General features: G+C 41.6%; 2 long non-coding RNA genes across 16 annotated transcripts in view; one reads left to right on the top strand and one right to left on the bottom strand.

Moving 5' to 3' along the window:
- LOC112671790 (uncharacterized) overlaps positions 1 to 18,677 on the bottom strand; it is a 126,467-nt gene that overhangs the window by 89,970 nt on the left and 17,820 nt on the right. For 2 of the 14 annotated variants that reach the window (XR_003143853.3, XR_003143852.3), the window contains exon 5: positions 10,672 to 12,906. The exons of 10 other annotated variants lie outside the window; for them this stretch is intronic. This is a non-coding gene — a long non-coding RNA (uncharacterized LOC112671790). Of the gene's footprint in view, positions 1 to 10,671; positions 12,907 to 12,946; positions 12,961 to 18,677 lie in introns of those variants that run through there. 2 more of the 14 variants (XR_003143856.3, XR_003143869.3) reach the window with 2 other exon arrangements.
- LOC125756002 (uncharacterized) overlaps positions 1 to 18,677 on the top strand; it is a 38,176-nt gene that overhangs the window by 10,901 nt on the left and 8,598 nt on the right. Inside the window, exon 3 of one of the 2 annotated variants that reach the window (XR_007413781.1) lies at positions 15,046 to 16,311. The exons of the other annotated variant lie outside the window; for it this stretch is intronic. This is a non-coding gene — a long non-coding RNA (uncharacterized LOC125756002). Of the gene's footprint in view, positions 1 to 15,045; positions 16,312 to 18,677 lie in introns of those variants that run through there. 2 annotated transcript variants of the gene reach the window in all.

The raw sequence follows: 18,677 nt of genomic DNA, 5'->3' as shown, positions 1-18,677 counted from the left end.
ACTTGGCCAAAGTCACACAGCTAGTAAGTCATACTTAGAGCCTAAGTCCAAACCTGGTAAAGTCTTCAGAGCCCACATTGTACCCATGAGCCTGTATTGCCTATTGATGGGAGTGGTGGGTGTGTGTTTTTCTTCTCCTTTTTCAGGAAAGGCTTTGCTGAATTATAACTGATATACAATTAACTATATACTTAAGAATACAATTTGATGAGTTCTGACATATGTATACAACCATGAAACTGTTGCTGAAATCAAGATAATGAATAAGTCTATCACTCCCCAAAGCTTCCTTGTGCATCCCTCACTTCTCCCACTGCCACCTGTTCCTAGGCAACCAATGATCTGCTTTCTGTCCCTATAGATTAATTTGCATTTTCTAGAATTTTATATATGGAAACAGAGAGTAAGTAGCCTTTTTTTGCCTGACTTCATTTGGCATAATTATTTTGAGGTTCATCCATGTTGTTGTATGTAACAATAGTTCATTCCTTTTTACTGCTGAACAGTATTTGATTGTACAGATTCACTAAATTTATTTATCCATTCACCTCTTGATGGACATTTGACTTATTTCCAGTTTTGGGCTATTACAAATAAAATTACTCTGAACATTCAAGTACAAGTCTTTTTGTGGACATAGGCTTACATTTACTTAGGGTAAATACCTAGGTGTGGAATGACTGGATCACATAGTAGGTGTATGTTTAATATTACAAAAAATGACCGAGCCATTTCCAAAATGGTGGTGCCATTTTATATCCCTGCCAGCAATGTATGAGGAGTTCTAGTTGCTCCCCTTTCTTGCCAACATTTGGTATAATTAGTCTTTTTAATTTTAGTCATTCTAGTAGGTATATAGCTTTCTTTTTTAAAAAATATTTTAGTTATTTGAGAAAGAGAGAGAGAGCCACTGTGGGGAGGAGCAGAGGGAGAGGGAGCAGACTCTGCCCTGAGCCCAGAGCCTGACACAGGGCTCGGTATCACAACCCTGAGATCATGACCTGAGCTGAAATTTTTTTTTTTAATTTTTTTATTTATTTATGATAGTCACAGAGAGAGAGAGAGAGGCAGAGACACAGGCAGAGGGAGAAGCAGGCTCCATGCACCGGGAGCCTGATGTGGGACTCGATCCTGGGTCTCCAGGATCACGCCCTGGGCCAAAGGCAGGCGCCAAACCGCTGCGCCACCCAGGGATCCCCATGAGCTGAAATTGAGAGTTGGATGCTTAACTGACTGAGCCACCCAGGCCCGCTTATGGTAGTTTTTCATGGTGGTTTTAATTTGCATTGACTAATGACTAATCATGTTAAGCATCTTTTCATGTGCTCATTTGCCATCTATCGACACTGGTGAACTGTTTGCTTGAATTATTTGCCCATTTAAAAAAAAGATTGGATTGTTTATATTATTATTATTGAGTTGTAAGAGGTTTCTGTGGTTTTTTAAGATTTATTTATTTGAGAGACAGAGAGAGCATGTGGGGTGGAGGGGTGGAGGGAGACAGAGACCTAAGCAGACTCTACACTGAGCACAGAGCCTGTCGTGGGCTCAATTTCACGACTCTGAGAGCACCACATGAGTCAAAACCAAGAGTCAGACACTTAACCAACTGCACCACTCAGGCACCAAAGTTATGAGAGTTCTTTATATAACCTAGAACATGTTCTTTGTCAGATAAGGTTTTGCAACTTTTCAGATGTCTCACCTTTTCATTTTTGTAACAATGTCTTTTTAAGTACAGAAGTTTTATATTTTGAATTTTCTTTATAGTGTGGGTTTTTTTCCCCTAGCAATTGCCTGGAGGGAAAATATTTCCTTTCTATTATTGTAGTAAAATATACATAACATAAAAGTTACCATTTTGGCTATTTTTAAGTGTATAGTTTAGTCACATTAAGTATATCCACACTATTATAGTTCATACTTTTTGAATCCTTTTGAGGGATTTTTGGCAAACTCAAGGTCGCTAAGATTTTCTCCTGTATTTTCCGTTAAAGGCTTTATAGTTTTAGCCTTATGCAGACCAATTTCAAGTCAAATTTGGTGTATGGAATGATCAAGGCTCATTTTTGCATATGGTTAAAAATTTGTTTCTGCATCAGTTGTTGAAAAAAAATTATCCTTTCCATGGGATCCCTGGGTGGCTCAGCGGTTTAGCGCCTGCCACTGGCCCAGGGCGTGATCCTGGAGTCCCGGGATTGAGTCCCATATCAGGCATGGAGCCTGCTGTTCTCTCTGCCTGTGTCTCTGCCTCCCTCTCTCTTTGTGTCTTTCCCATTAATAAATAAATAAAATCTTTAAAAAAAATTATCCTTTCCCATTAAGTTACACTGACAGTTTGGTAAAAAAAAAAAAAAAATCTATTGGTTGTTTTTTGACTATTTCCCTGGTTTGTTTTCAATTCTTAACTCTTGACAGATTACCTTCTAATGTTCATTTGCTGTCTTCGGGGATAAGATCCCCACACTCATCACTGCACTGATCTGGATCCTGACCTTTCCTGGTTGGCTGATAGATTTTTAGTGACATTTTCCAGGCCTAACCTAATCCCTTGCCAATCCCATAATCTGCAATCAGCCTTGCTTCCACCCTCCTTGTCTGGGCTCTGTGCCTGGGACCCAGGACCTGCTGCTGCCCATAGTCTTGATACTGTCAGAGTCCTGGAGGGCAAGAGCTATAGATGCATCCTTCTCTAGAACATAGGATTTCCCAGCCAGTTACTAAGGAAATCCTTGCATGGGAGACTAGAGACACAGCCTTCACAGCAATGACATGGCTACCAGACCTGACCTTCTCAAGACCTCACTGGTTATTGGCATCAACCCAGTTGTGAACCCTAGTTAGATCAGAAATAAGATTTAAAGAAAAATATTGATGGATAAAACTGAACAAGGGAAATGCAGAGCCTTGCAGATCAGTGCTCTTCCACAAGGAAAGAAAATCCTTTTAAGGATAGAACTATTGGAGTCTGTGTATCCATGTATGACCTAGAGGCAGAAGGACCACAATGCCTCATCAGTCATAATCTCTGGTTAACAAAACCTGGGAGACCCCTTGGAATGACTTTCTTACATTCTGTGGACTTCTCTACCAATATGGATGATGGGAAATGGCTCAAGTTTGCTGGGAGACATCACTCTGTACCTATCTGGGTGGACCCAGGGAACGTTAATCTCAGCAGGGGCTGTGCAGCTTGCCTCCCAGACTGGTTCATGTTAGGGCCTCAAAGTAGCCTGCATGAGTGGAATATTTTTTGGAAGAATTTTATTTCTAATTCAGCTGAAAAGGGTTACTGCACAGAACATTCAAATCAAAGATGAAGCTTTATTATGTAGCAAAAACATTTTCCACAAGGACTAAAGAATCCCTTTAGTTAGCACATCCTCAGGGGAGCACCTGAGAGAAACCGTTCCTAGCACAATATCCCTCCGTTCCCAAGAGGCTGAAAGGGCAGGCACCATGAATACACATGTTGTTTTACATGGGCACTGGGCCCTGTGTTGTTTTTCCAGCCACTACATTTATGAGCCAATAGCTCTAATCTGGGAGGTGGTCAGACATGGGGGCAGAGAGTTTTATTTTAGGGTTGTTCATCTCAGTTCATTCATTCATTCATTCATTCATTCATTCATTCATACTGAGTCCTAACCAAAGTCCCTATGATCCCTGGCAGGAAGTCACACACCTACTTTCCTGGAAATGCACACAGTCTGCCTCCCTTGTGGGCTGTGTCCAATGGATAGACTGCATGGGTATAATTGTTGGGGAAATACAGGGAAGGGGGGAGGCATGGATTAGCATCATCACAGACTCATGAGACACTTAGCCACAGGATTTATCCTAGAAGAAAGTAGACTAAGACTCATCCCTTTCCCAGGTCTGCTTGGGAACAGAAGTGAATCAAAGAGGCTTATGGCTGAGGCTCGACTGTGACATTACAGGACTTTAGGGACTTTTATGGCTTCTCAGGCTGTCACTTCCCTGACATAAGGTGCTGTGAGTACCATGTGGGAAACATAACCTCTGCTGCTCTGGAAAATGATGAGGGTAAGAAAACAGGAAAGTTTCTCATAGTAAATAAAGTCTTATTTAAAATGAAGACTTTGGGACGCCTGGGTGGCTCAGCGGTTGAGCATATGCCTGTGGCTCAGGGTGTGATCCCTGTTGGGGGATCAAGACCTGGTGGGGGGAATCAAGTCCTGGTGGGCGGATCAAGTCCTGCATCAGGCTCCCTGCAAGGAGCCTGCTTCTCCCTCTACCTGTGTCTCTGCCTCTCTCTGTGTGTCTCTCATGAATAAATTAAAATCTTAAAAAAAAATGAAATAAAATGAAGACTTTTAGGACATACTTCCCTATATGCCCAAGTTTCTGGCCAAACTCAGCAGATTAAGCTGAGGCTTTTGTGTTTTGAAATACAAATCATGTTATGAGAAGAGCACATCTTTAGAGTTAGACATATCTGAATTTAAGTCCTAGCCTTGCAGGTATCATTTGAGTGAGTCTGAGAAGTCCCTTACCTTTGTTTATTCATCTATAGAATAGAATATTACCTATCTCATTGTATTGTTATGAGGGTTACTATTTTAATAATACCTACTTTAAATCAATTATTTATTATGTGCAAACTACTATGTTAAACTACTTAATCTGAACTCATTATTTAAATAGTATAATGTTTGCAAAGTACCCAGTACAGTGTAAAACACAAAGTTGATGCTCAGGAAATGGTAGTTGCTGCTACTGCATTATTTCAGTGATACTGTTGTTCCTCTTGCTTCCCTCCTTCCCAAACTATTGATGCCTAAACTTGAGAAATGTGGCTGAAAACAGAGTCATCTCTGGAAAAGAGGAAACACTGGCATTGAAATGAATCCCAAAGTATAAATGACTAATGATGGAAGCTTTTCTGAGAAAGGGAAAGGATGCAAGGAACGGTAATGGGACAGGAGTGGGTAAATAAGATAAACTATGCTGGCCCTGCCTAATTCACCCACCTGCAAGGGAGCTAGGGAGATTCAAAATGAGTTTTCACAGGCCAACAGGGGACTTTCTGTACATTTGCTTTTAAGCTTGGTTGAGTGGAGATGAAAGGGCGTGTCACAGAGAGCCCAGAAGAATTCTGCATTATTGAATTTTGAGGAGCATCTGGGATGAGGGAGATGGAAGTCCCTGAATCCAAGTGAACCTCTGTAAGGGCTGTTGGGGCAATGAGCATAATCTATCTCAGAGAGGTCTCTGGCCGTTTTAGTTCAGACTCACATCCTTCCACCCTGGGTGACTCCACAGTTTGGGGGACGCTGAAATGGACAGAATTATCCAGTAGTGGAGTCCTGAAGAGATTCCAGTGGGTATACAGCTGGTTGGGCTGTCCCTCAGGTGCTTGCCACAGGCCACAAAGGCTGAGCTTCTCATAAAAGTATTCTGGTAGTCTGTTTCCATAACTTATAGCAGCAGCTTCTAGGAAGCAAACATCTTTGAGGGCAATTATAGAAAGCCTGTAGAATTCTCCATTGTAAGGCAGTATTGAAGCAAAGTGAAACACTTCTGAGAAAGAGTTCTAGGAAGTTTGTGTATACATCCCCCAAAGATCTTATATTAAAATAAACTTCTTCCTGTCAGCCCATATGCCTAAGAATGCAGGCCCCACAAAGGTTATAATGTTTGAGCTTCTATCACTTTAGGAAGATAGATCCATATGCTTATGCATTTTTATTTTGTTTTGTTTTTGATTGTAAAATTACTATTTTTTATATAAATCTCAATACACTCTGAGTGCCACTTTCAGAAATGAATATAAAGAATCATGACCTATCAAATAGTCAAAATCCGGAACACAGACAACACCAAATACTGGCAAGGACATGGAGCAACAGGGCCCCTGATTCATTGCTTGTGGGAATATAAAATGGTACAGCCACTTTGGGAGACCATTTGGCAGTTTCTTTAAAAACTAAACATACTCTTATCATACAATTCAGCAATCATACTCCTTGATATTTATCCAAAGGAGTAAAAAATGTATATCCACAAAAACTTATATATGCATATTTACAGCAATTTTATTCCTTACTGCCAAAACTTGGAAGCAACCAAGATTTCCTTTGGTAGGTGGAGAGATAAGTAAATTGTGGTACCTCCAGACAATGGAATACGATTCAGCATTTAAATTTAACATTAAACCACAAAAGATGTGGAGGAAACTTAAGTATATATTACTAAGTGAATAAAGCTAATCTGTAAAAGCTACATACTGCACAATTCCAACTATATGACATCTGGGAAAAGATAAAACTATGATGACAAAAAGGTAAAAAGTAAAAAGATAAGTGGTTTCAGGGGTTAGAGAAAGAGAGGAATGAATGGGTGGAACACAGAGGTTGTGGCAATTAAACTACTCTACAGAGTAGGATACCCTAATGGGAGCTACATGTCATTATACATTTGTCCGAACCCATAAAATTTAAAACACCAGGAATACACCCTAATGTAAACTATGGACTTTGGGTGATTATAATATGCCAATGTAGGTTCATCAATTGTAACAAATGTACCACTCTGCTGGGAGAGACTGATAATGAGGGAAGCTATGCAGGTGTGGCGGTAGAGAGTATACAGAAATTTTTTTTAAAGATTTTATTTATTTATTCATGAGAGAGAGAGAGAGAGAGAGAGAGAGGCAGAGACACAGGCAGAGGGAGAAGCAGGCTCCATGCAGGAAGCCCAATGTGGGACTCGATCCCGGGACTCCAGGATCAGACCCTGGGCTGAAGGCGGTGCTAAACCACTGAGCCACCCGGGCTGCCTGAAAATTTCTGTGTCTTCCTCTCCGTTTTGCTGTGAACCCGAAACTGCTCCAAAATATAAAGTCTCTTTAAAAAAAGTGATTGTGGTCTTCATGGTTACAATAGTAATAATAAAAAATAACAGACCCCTTCAGTGTTAAAACCATCTGCCCAAAGTTCCACAAGTTGCCAGAAGATCTGTAGGAAGGGGGTAGCATTGCTGAGGAAGGAGGAAAGATCACCAGGCTGCCCAGTTCATATCTGATGGTTCATTTCCTCCTTTCCTCTCTCCCTCATTCATTCCTTCATTCATCAAATCCTTAGTGAGCAGCTACTTTGTGCCATGCATTCGGCCAGGTACTAGGGATACAGTAATGAATAAAACAGAAATCCCTGTGTTCTTGTGGCTTAATTTCTTGTGAGGGAGACAGCATGGGCAGAGGGCCTAAGGTGGGAATGTGCCCTGGATGTTGCAGCAACCGTGAGGATGTCGTGTGGCTGGGCCAGAAGGGTCACTGGGAGAATTGGGGAGTGACAGGAATGAACCATGTGGGCCTGGCAGGTCACTATCAGAGCTTGGCTTTACTCTGAGTGAGGTGGGGGAGCCACTAGGAGGATGTGCATGGGGAGTGACTTGGTCCATCCTGCATGATAAAAGAGTGCCTCTGGCTGCTGTGTGGAGAATAGATTTGGAGGGGGGGCATGAGTGGGAGCAGTGCCTCCAGTGAGTCTGGGCCAAAAATGGCATTGGCTGGACCAGGATGAAGGGCAGTGAAGGGACTAAAAATGTTGTTCCAGTTCAGGACATGTGTTTTGTTTTGAAGATGTATTTATTTTAGAGACAGAGACAAAGACAGAGTGGGGGGAGGGGCAGAGAGAATATTCCAGCAGACTCCCCACTGAGCATGGAGCCCGATGCAGAGCTTGATCCCACCACCCATGAGACCATGATCTGAGCTGAAACCGAGAGTTGGACACTCAACCAACTAAGCTACCCAGGGGCTCCAGTTCAGGACATGCTTTGAAGGTAGTGCTGTTAAAATTTGCTGACAGATGGAATGTATGGTGCTACCAGGACCCAACTTGGTTGAACTGAGTTTTCATTTAATGGAGAAGACTGGCCCTCTAGATTTTTGGACAGCAAGCACCAAATCCCACGTACACAAAACTACAAATTGGTATTTTTCTGGAAGTGTGTGCAGACCAGAAGGAACTGCTGTATAACTGGGTTTTGAAAGCATGGGGGCTGGGATCTCAGTATAAGAAGCTATCCTTCAGATCAGGACCTATTCATGGGTAAAGAGCTCCAGCAGTCTCAACTCAGGACTCAAATTTTAGTGACATAACAAAGAATAGGCCTACCTTGGGCCACAAGGTCAACTGTGGACAGCGCCCCTCAGACGAATGGTGGGGGTAGATACTTCACTAGAGTCAAATTGGGTTTTGAGATCAAAGAAACAGGGGGAAATGGGTGTTCAACAGGGAAACACCTGAGTGGAATCAATCCAATGCTTACACCTGATTCTAGCATAGAGTTTATGAGGTGAAAGGAATAGAAGCTCAGGTTTTGACTGACCTAGCAGTGGGCAGGGAAGGATCAGGTGGCTTCAGAGTGCTGACCTAATCTGGGCTCTGCTGTTCCCTAGCTGTGCTGTTCAGGCCAGTGATTAACCTCCTTCGGCGCAGCCTCATGTGGACTACAACAAAGACTGTAAACCTTGTCTTTACCACTTAGGTAGTTTCTTCTACTACCTCTTCCCCCCAAAACCCACATAAATTCATAGCCTTATTCGTAAAGGTGTATAATGTGCTTTAGGTTTCTTGAAATTTTGAAACGAGCTGAGGATGGGAAATGCAGATGTGGTGTCAGAGGGGGCTGGAAGTGAGGAGTGACTGAAGCAGACAAAGTATGAGGAAGAACATAAATTGCAGGGCACAGAGAGAATGCAACAGCATTTTATAGGCAGGATTAAGAGAATCTTAACATTCTCTCCTATTGTTCACTTTCTGCCTTTATTAAGTCCAAAGAATCTGCGTCCTCTGGAAGGTTTGATCCACCTGGTATTTTTTAAGCTTCCAGATACAGTACCAGTTGCTACACTGTCACCTTGAATTCCCCATTGGGGGTGCTGTGCAGGCAGCAAATTGCATTGGATTTCTCCCGAATCCACACTGAGCACTCGGTTCCTGGAGCGCCCCCCTCCTCCCCAGCACTTATGCCCACTTACATTTCATACCATCCTATTTAGCACTTGATTACATATTGCCTTGAATTGTTCTCCAGCCCACTTTGATCAGAGCCTCCCACCTCCCAGCCCGCCTACTCCTACCTCCCAGTATGCTGGGTTTTCAACCTTCTCAAAACCTAGTCTCTCCCTTGCCATTTTCTGTCATTGCATCAAATCACCTTTCTTCATTTCCCTCTCCTTTTAGCCCAAGCTTCCTGAAGCATCTCCTGTCAGCCCAATCCTGCTGCTGCTCCTGTCTGGCTGTACCCTAGCCTGATCAGGCCGGCTCTTCCTTCTCTGACATCTGGGCTCCTGGGCTCTTGAGCTCCGCTGGAAAAAATCACAGCCCACGCAAACTGGCGCTACTACAAAGTCATCATCTGCAGCCTCAGCAGGCTGCTGAGCTGCCTGGAAACCCTTCTTAGCATCCCCAGCAGCAAACTCTTCCTTTCCTCAGAGTGGCTTTTCTAAGCATCTCCCACCCCTTGAGCTTTGCTGAGAAAATACAGGCCATCAGGTAGGAATTTCCTCATCTTCACATACCCACACTTCTGCCCCAGCAGGAAAAATATCTTTCCCTCCTTCATCGTCCTTGCTTCCCCCTGTCTTGGAGGCTTTGGGATCTCCTCATCTGGGCCAAGGGAAGCCCTCCCAAATGCTCTGTAGCCTTGGCACCACCTTGGCTTCCCCAGATCCCCCAAGCCTGCCTTCTGTCCCCATATCATCCTGTCTTTCTCCTGAGCACACAAACATGTTCCCTCTCCACCATGCTGAGATTCTTCTCCTTCCCAGCCAAAGTCCACAGAAAAGTATGCTCGTTCAGGCCATAGTCCAACATGACTGCAATCATGTGCAAAGGACATGAAGGACCTTCTCATGTGAAGTCCATGGCCACTACTGCAGCCCATCTTACTTGACCTTGCTGAAGCTATGACACTATTGATGCTTCTACTCTTCTTATTTTTTTTCCCTTTTCTGGATTATCAGCTCTGGGCTAATACTCTGTTCTCCTGCTTCACACCCCTCCCCCCATTTCAATATTGTTAGACTCTGCTTCTCCTTGCGGCTGCTCACCTGCAGATGATCCTTCAGGCACTGGCCATGAACTGTGGTATGAAATTCAGGTTCCTCTGGACAGCAGCCAAGGGCTTTCACCATTTGGCTCCTGCCTCCTCTCCTTCTCCCTATCACATGATTTATCTCCTCCTCCACTGGCCACATTCTCCAATCTCTGTACCTTTAGTGCATTTCTTTTCTCCTTTCTTTTTGCCTCACCAGCAGAACTTCTATTTATCTTTTAGGGATCAGCTCAGGTGTTGTCTCATTTCTTATGTCCTTCTTTCATGATCACACCTCATCTAAATTTCCAGAACACTCTGAGCATGTCTTAGTCTTAGCAGTTATCACATAATATGGAAATGATCTGTGTCTGCTCCACTAATCTGTCAGGGCCTTAAGGCTGGAGACTGGATCTCTTAGCCCCCATATGCTTTGGCATATCTTGGCATATAATGAATGCTCAATTCATTTATGTTTGTTGAATGAGTAAATGAGTGAATGTATTAGTTATTATTCTCAACAGGCTACTATAGGGTAGTGAATGTGATCAGTCTCCTCAGAGCAATTGACAAATATATAAGAAACACAGACATACACACATCCCATGTATAAATACAGTTGTAGTAAAACACCTATAACATAAACATTTAAAGTGTGAAATTTAGGGACATTTAGTACCTTCACAATGTTGTGCAACCATCATCACCTTCTAGTTCCAGAACATTTTTATCACCCCCAAAAAGGGTTCCTGTACTTATTAAGCATCATTTTCCATTCCTATGTCCCTCTAGCTCCTGGCAACCACTAATCTGCTTTCTGTCTCCAAGGATTTGTCTAGTCTGGATATTTCATATAAAGTAAAATCATAAAATAAGTAGAATCATTTCATATAAGTAGAGTCATATAAGTATCTTTTGTGTCTGGCTTCTTTCACTTAGTGTAATTTTTTTAAGGTTCATTCACATTGTAACATGTATCAGCACTTCATCCCTTTTTTTTTTTTTTTTTTACTTCATCCCTTTTTGTGACTAAATAATATTTCATTGCACGGCTTTACCACATTTTGTTTATTCACTCATCAACTGATGACATGTGGGTTGTTTCCACCTCTTGGCTATGGTGAACAGTGCCGCTATGAAGATTTATGTACATGTTTTTTGTTTGAACACCTGTTTTCAATTCTTTTGGGTATATACCCAGGAGTAGAATTGTTGGGTCATATGGTAATTCTATGTTTAAATTTATTGAGGAACCACCAAACTGTTTTCCATAGCAACTGCACCATTTTACATTTATATTTATATTACCATTTACATTACATGAGGGTTCCAATTTCTCCACATTCTAGCCAACATTTGTTACTTTCCATTTGTTTTTTTGTTTTGTTTTGTTTTGTTTTTTTAGCATAGCCATCCTAGTGGGTGTGAGTGGTGGATATATTTTGAGGTATATGCTCAGCTTAAATGATTTCTATCTATAAATGCCTTATTGCCATCTGTAGAGGGTGGCTTTCAACAGCTGCTCATGACTAATGGGACCCTGACCCCTGGTCATAGTTGACTGGATCAGGGATGGATTCCTGAGCCAATTTAAGCTGAAAGAGCTCCTTCCATGGGAGTTTGTGTTTGAGAAAGAGGAATGGGGAGAGAGAGTTGGTTCATATGGCTGGAATATGAACTTGGGAGCTGTGGGTATCTGCTTTTGATCTCACATGGGGACAGAGCAGAAGAGGGAACTCTTCAGAAAAATATGGGCAAAACACTCCGGAAGAGAGATCATGGAGAGAACGCACATCTTCTGAGTTTCTGAAGGTCTGCAAGTTCCCAGTTCTAGTTTTTCCTTAAGCCAGATGTGATTTTTACCCATAGGACCTATAAGACACCTTCCTATTGTAGATAAGCCAATGCCAGTGAATTTCTATTTCTTGCAAGCAAAGCATCCACCAGGGCAACAACCACTCACTGGCTCTTTCGCAATCTACTTGACTTAAAAGAGGCCCTCAAACTGTACGCTAAAGTAGCTGTAAGGCTACTTCTATTTTTTTAGGCCTCAAAAATCATTGCTTGTGACCTCAATGACCTTACTCCTGCCCCCCAACCCAATGCAACTTTGGAGGCAAATCCAGTGTATTAATATCATCAAATATTCATGAGGCATCCTCAAGGGCAGGGTGTCCAGCACTTTGCTACCACCTTGATGTGTCTTTTGGCATCTGTTCTAGATTTTTTTCCCCTAATGGGAGAACTCTTTTTTTCAACTCTCCAGGTGTCATGTTTTCTTGTTTTAGTTATCACTGTAAATTTTCCCACTCTTACAGAGTTTTTCAAGGGCAGAAAGGCAACATGGGTGGAGGAAAGGACATTCAACTGGGAGTTTTGAAGAATGAAATCCTAGTCCTACTCCTGCCATTAGCTTTGCTCTGTAATGCTGAGTCAGTTGTGAGACTCTCTTGATCTGTTTTCCCATCTGTGGAAGTGGGAGAGAAAAATAATACTTTCTCTGCCTACTTCACAGAGATGCAAGCTAAAATTAGGTCATGGATGTGAACATTTTATGAGGCAAAAATATATAAATTGCTATAACCATAATGGTAATGAACCCTCTTGATTTCTATCCCACTCCCAGACAACAAGTTCAAGGTCTTCACTCAATAATTACTTGAATTTAACTCTTGCTTGCTTATTTCCTTCTTAAAATGTGGCTTTGTGGGGCACGTGGGTGGCTCAGTTAAGTGCCTAACTCCTGATTTCAGCTCAGGTCACGATCACAGTGTTGAGCGATCAAATTCCAAGTCGGGCTCCATGCTGGGTGTGGAGCTTGCTTAAGATTCTCTCCCTCTAAAAAAACAAACAAACAAACAAACAAATAAACAAACAAAAGATTCTCTCCCTCTGCCTGTCTCCCCCCCGCCAAAAAAAAGTGGCTTTGTATCTTCATTCATTTTTCTTTTCTTAAAAGATTATATTAACGGGATCCCTGGGTGGCGCAGCGGTTTGGCGCCTGCCTTTGGCCCAGGGCGCGATCCTGGGGACCCGGGATCGAATCCCACGTCGGGCTCCCGGTGCATGGAGCCTGCTTCTCCCTCCGCCTGTGTCTCTGCCTCTCTCTCTGTGACTATCATAAATAAATAAAAATTAAAAAAAAAGTAAATAAAAGTTTATATTAATTTAAAAAAGATTTTATTTATTTATTTATTTATTTACTTATTTATTTATGAGAGACACAGAGAGAGAGAGAGGCAGAGACACAGGCAGAGGGAGAAGCAGGCTCCATGCAGGGAGCCTGACCTGGGACTCTGGGTCTCTAGGATCAGGCTCTGGGCTGAAGGCAGCGCTAAACCGCTGAGGCACCCAGGCCGCCTTCATTTTTCTTGAACACTTATGATAAATACTTTTTATTTTTTTTTAATATTTTATTTATTTACTCATGAGAGACACAGAGAGAGGCAGAAGGAGAAGCAGACTCCCTGCAGGGAGCCTGATGTGGGACTCGATCCCGGAATCCCGGGATCCTGGGACCCCGGGGTCATGCCCTGGGCTGCAGGCAGGCACTAAACTGCTGAGCCACCCGGGCTGCCCAATAAATACTTTTTAAAATGTGGCTGGTGCAGTCAGCTAAGCGTTCAACTCTTGGTTTCAGCTCAGGTCATGGTCTCAAGGTCCTGAGATCCAGCCCTGCATGTGGCTCCACACTAAGCACAAGTCTGGAGTCTGTTTGCCCTCCCACCTCCCTCACCTCACTAGTGCACACACACACACACTCTCTCTCTTTCTAAAATAAATAAATAAATCTTTTTAAAAAATTACAAATAAAGGAAACACAAGATGTGCATCTTATACTTTTTAAGGCAGGCTAATTTATTGCCATTTCTTAATGACTATACTTATTTTCCTTTAACTAACATGCCTAACATGTCTCCACTGTGCATACTGCTCATTACATAGTTATTCCCAATCTTGTCTGTTCCTTGGAATCAATGAGGAACACTGGAAATTTCTAATTCCTGTGTCCCACCTTAGAGATTGTGATGTAATTGGTCTGCAGTGTGGCCTCGGGCTTTGGAAGTTTTAAAAGATCCCTAAATGATTCAAATGTGTAGCCAAGTTTGGGATTCACTGCCTTTCGGGTTCTTCTTTTTTTTCTTAAAAAAAAAATCTTATTCTAATCATTTGAGGATTAATTCCAAGCTAGGCTCTCACCTGAAACATTTCCTTTATAAATTGCTATAGGAAACAACAGGGGATTAATCCTAAATCCAGCTCTTCTTCCTACTGAGACTGCCTTGAACCTCATCAGGCTTATTGAAACCCTTTCTGATAAATGCAGTGAAGCCATTAATGGAGGCTTCACTTATCCACATGCACATTTCCTGTTCTGCTGCAGTTTCCTCCAATAATTTAGTTATAATTTGCATGACACCTTCCGCCTCTCCTCACTTTCCCCAATTCAAATGGCTTTTCATTGTCCCTCAGTAGCTGGCTGGGTCTGTCTACCTGCTGTCTTCACTTCTGGATAGACAAATTTTTCCTCTTTCCAGTTACATTATCTCCATCTTCTGCATCTAGCCAGCCAACTCAGTGAGATTATTTCACGGGTTGCTTGGCTATACCTTAGACTGAGATATTTCACAATTTGTAGTCAAACTTGGTAAAGCAATTATGCACTTCTATGTTTATCTAATCCTGCCTGACTGGGGGTTAGATCGAATCTGTTGATTCTGTAATCTAAGCAAACTCTATTTGAGACCCTCTGATGATGATGACTGATACTGTATCAGCTTTTGTAAGGAGCTAGAGCAGATTCAAACCTGAACACAAATTTTCTTAGGCCTTTTGGGCCACTCCCTGACCCAAAGTAGAATATGAGTTTCATCTCAACATGGATCTGAATTCTAAAGTAAAAGCTATGATTACTTTTTTCACCATGGCATTTTCCCCACTCAGGAGTAACTGTCTTTTATCTGCCTTGGCCCTCAGGTCCATCTGATTCCAGTTTGTAGGGGTGACAGAAGAATGGACACTTTCAGTCAAACAAGCATTACTGAGTCCTGATCTGTGTTAGTCCATGTGGTGCCAAAGCTTGTGGATGGTCCTCATTTCCCTTTCTTCTTTTTGTTGTTTACTACTCCTCAACAGGATAGAGCCAGCATTCAATCCTGACCAAGGGTGAGAGTTCAAACTCACCGATGTCATCAATGGAGGGCCAAACATCACTCTCTCTCAAGTTTAAGAACTTACTTATTTTAGTTGTTTAAATTATTGTATTCTTTCAGAAGAAAATAATTTTTATATTAAAATATAATTGGAGGCATTTCAAAGAAATTTACCATTACTTTCAATGACTAAAACATAATGGCATTTCCCCTCTTTACCTTGCTTCAGGAACCCATAAGAAGTCCAGAAAGGTGTATGATGCCTAAGGCCATAGTTGCTTCTCTAGATTAGGGCAACAAGGATGACTTGACTTATGTATTATTAATAGAGTATCATTCTTAATAATAACTGACTCTATTGAGTATTTATTGTGTGCCAGATACTATGCTAAGTCCTTTCCATAATTTATTTAAATTACTCCTTGTCCCATTTTATGAAATAGGCATTATTTATTACCTCCATTTCATATCTGAGAGTACAGAAGCTTAGGGAATTTAAAGCTTATGCAGCTAGTAGGTGGTGGGACCTTCTAGAACTTGAACCTACTCTAACGAGTCAGAGTCCCTGCTCTTAACCTCTAAGTCTTCTGAGGTGGTCTCCTTTTAAGGAAATATACTTAAGTCCTATGAACACAGCTTTTTCTGATTTTAAAAGCTAAGGCCTGTATGACTGTTGGGATTGTAACTATGAAGGATCAATAGTTGAATGCACACGACAGTCACTTGAAAAATAATTATCAATAGGTTGACTGACAAATAGCATTTTATTTGCCCAGATTCTGGAGAGGAGTCTGGATGGTATTACAAAAGGATGGGAGGGGAGCTGATGTGTACAGCAAACCTGCGGGAGGTTTGTGCAGATGGCCTCTTCAACCATGCCTGTGTCCTGTCATTACTCCTTTCATGTCTACTCTAAAAAGCTCCTTATTTCAAGACCTAATATAAAAGTGATAGAGCTGGTTGACAAGGCTGAAGACTTTGAAGGGTCTTTTGAAGGAAAAGACAGCTATTTCAGAAAATGAATTCTGTGATTCAGAAAGAAATCAGCTGAATTTAGGATCATTTTGTTCTGTTCTATTTTTTTTTTTTTTTTTTTTTAAAGAGAAGAGAAAAAAATTTTGTTCTCATCACAAAGAAAACAATTTCCTTAGGCCTGGAGAATTACAGTTTATCCATGAAAACTTCAGCCTTCTGAGATACCTAGATTTTTAGAGCCAAAAGGGACCTTTAAAGATAGCTTTTGCTGAGTGAAGTCAGTCGGAGAAGGACAAACATTATATGTTCTCATTCATATGGGAATATAAATAATAGTGAAAGGGAATATAAGGGAAGGGAGAAGAAATGTGTGGGAAATATCAGAAAGGGAGACATAACGTAAAGACTGCTAACTCTGGGAAACGAACTAGGGGTGGTAGAAGGGGAGGAGGGCGGGGGGTGGGAGTGATTGGGTGACGGGCACTGGGGGTTATTCTGTATGTTGGTAAATTGAACACCAATAAAAAAAAGAAATTATAAAAAAAAAAAGAAACAATTGTTAATCCAAAATAAATAAATAAATAAAAATAAAGATAGCTTTTTCATCTGAGTCCTGAATTTCACAGAAAGGAAACTGAGGCCTGAGACACTGAGGCACACAACTAGTTAGTGAAAGCTGACTCTCAGTTTTCCTCCCTTCTCTATCCCATAGCTTCAGGGATCCCTGGGTGGCTCAGCGGTTTGGCGCCTGCCTTTGGCCCAGGGCGCGATCCTGGAGTCCCGGGGTTGAGTCCCATGACGGGCTCCCGGCGTGGAGCCTGCTTCTCCCTCCTCCTGAGTCTCTGCCTCTCTCTCTCTCTCTCTCTCTCCCTCTCTCTCTGTGTGTCTATCATAAATAAATCTTAAAAAAATTATATATATATATATATAAAAGAAGGTGTGGGATATATATATATATCCCATACCTTCTTTTTTATTTTTTATTTTTGAATGACAGGATACTCAAAGACCACTGAGAGAGAAAAAAACAAGATAATTTCTGCCTCTTTAAGAAAGGTCAGAAGAGCTCCAAAACTTCTAGAAAGAAGAGAGCCAATTATTTAATCTAATTTCAGGAATAGTCTTGATCTTATTAGCTTAGGGACTGAATAAGGAGGCAGAGGCCCCACAAAGCAAGATTTATTACTGCTTTCCATGAAAGCAGAGGGAAAATGAAAATTGGCTTAATGGGGATTTGGGCCTATAATGTAATTCTTGTCTCAGTTTAGAAAAACAATCCACAGACAAAAGGTCAATAGATCCTAGTAGTGATCTCCTGAGCGAGTGAAGAAAGGGGTCACCTACTATTTCTCCTGAGGCCCCTAGGATTAGAAGTTGCCTCTGTGGTAGGGAAGCCTAGAAAGGAAGAAATCCACTGAACTCACATTGGCCTAGAACATGTGTTTATAGTGCCACTGCTTCACCAGACCAGTGAAGCAATGAATAAGATTTTCCTAGAGGGAAAATCTCTAGCAAAGATATGGCCAGTGATACTAATATTAGCTCCTAGGGGAAGAATTTTGGAGTTGAAAATGGAGAAAAGGAAGGCAGGTGAGGGCAATATCAATTCAAAAAGCATCTACTGAATGCTAACTATGTAGTAGACACCAAGAGATAAATTAAACCTTCTCTGTTCCTGGAAATGCTTGCAGATAAGTAGGAACTAGCAACCACAGAAGAACTTGTTCCCAGGATTGAGACACCAATATTCAAAACTGCCCAGCATCCCACAATTCATTTCCATTCTGAGACTCTTTTTCTGTTACAATTATTAGGCAATACAGCTCACTCCTATGGGCTACAAAACTCTCCAACTAATTAGCAGCTCACAGATGTTACCCAAGCAGTTGGGTGCTGGATGAGGCACACATAACCAGTCAAAATCTGACGGTGCTTAAAAGAAGAAACAGAAATTCAGAGTCAACTGAAGCACCCAGTTCCCTTCCTCAGATGTCATCAGTGCAGATACCCAGCAGACCCTGCCCTAGTCCAACTCAGAAATTCAGCTCTCAGGGGCCACCTTACTCCATCAAGTCCTAAGTTATTGTGGAAAGGGACTGCTTGCTTGTGCTTAAAAAAAAAAAAAAAAAAAAAAAAGCATTATCCATCATGGGATCTGATCCAGGCCAATGCCAGTTGGATCAATCAACCTTTTAAAAATCTTTTTAGGATAAATATTCAGCTACAGTCATGAATTAAAGATGTGAGGGAGAGAAAAATAGTACACAGTTTACAGTGGTTAACACTGGGTTTAAAACCAAAGTGTGATGCTGCATTAATCTTTTTTTGAGGCCTCATACAAACTGAGTAAAATTTGTTTTAACCATTCCTATTCTGGTAAACATTAAAGATGCTTGAATTCTGTGGAAAGTAAGAACGGGAATGATTTCCCTAGGAAAAGGGGAGGTAGGTCATGGCTAAACCAATCTCCAAACAATAGAA

This window comes from Canis lupus, chromosome 10 (genome assembly GCF_003254725.2).
Source record: "Canis lupus dingo isolate Sandy chromosome 10, ASM325472v2, whole genome shotgun sequence".
Classification (NCBI taxonomy): Eukaryota; Metazoa; Chordata; class Mammalia; order Carnivora; family Canidae; genus Canis; species Canis lupus.
Note: the sequence above shows the minus strand (reverse complement) of the source record. Positions and strands in the feature narration are given on the sequence as shown.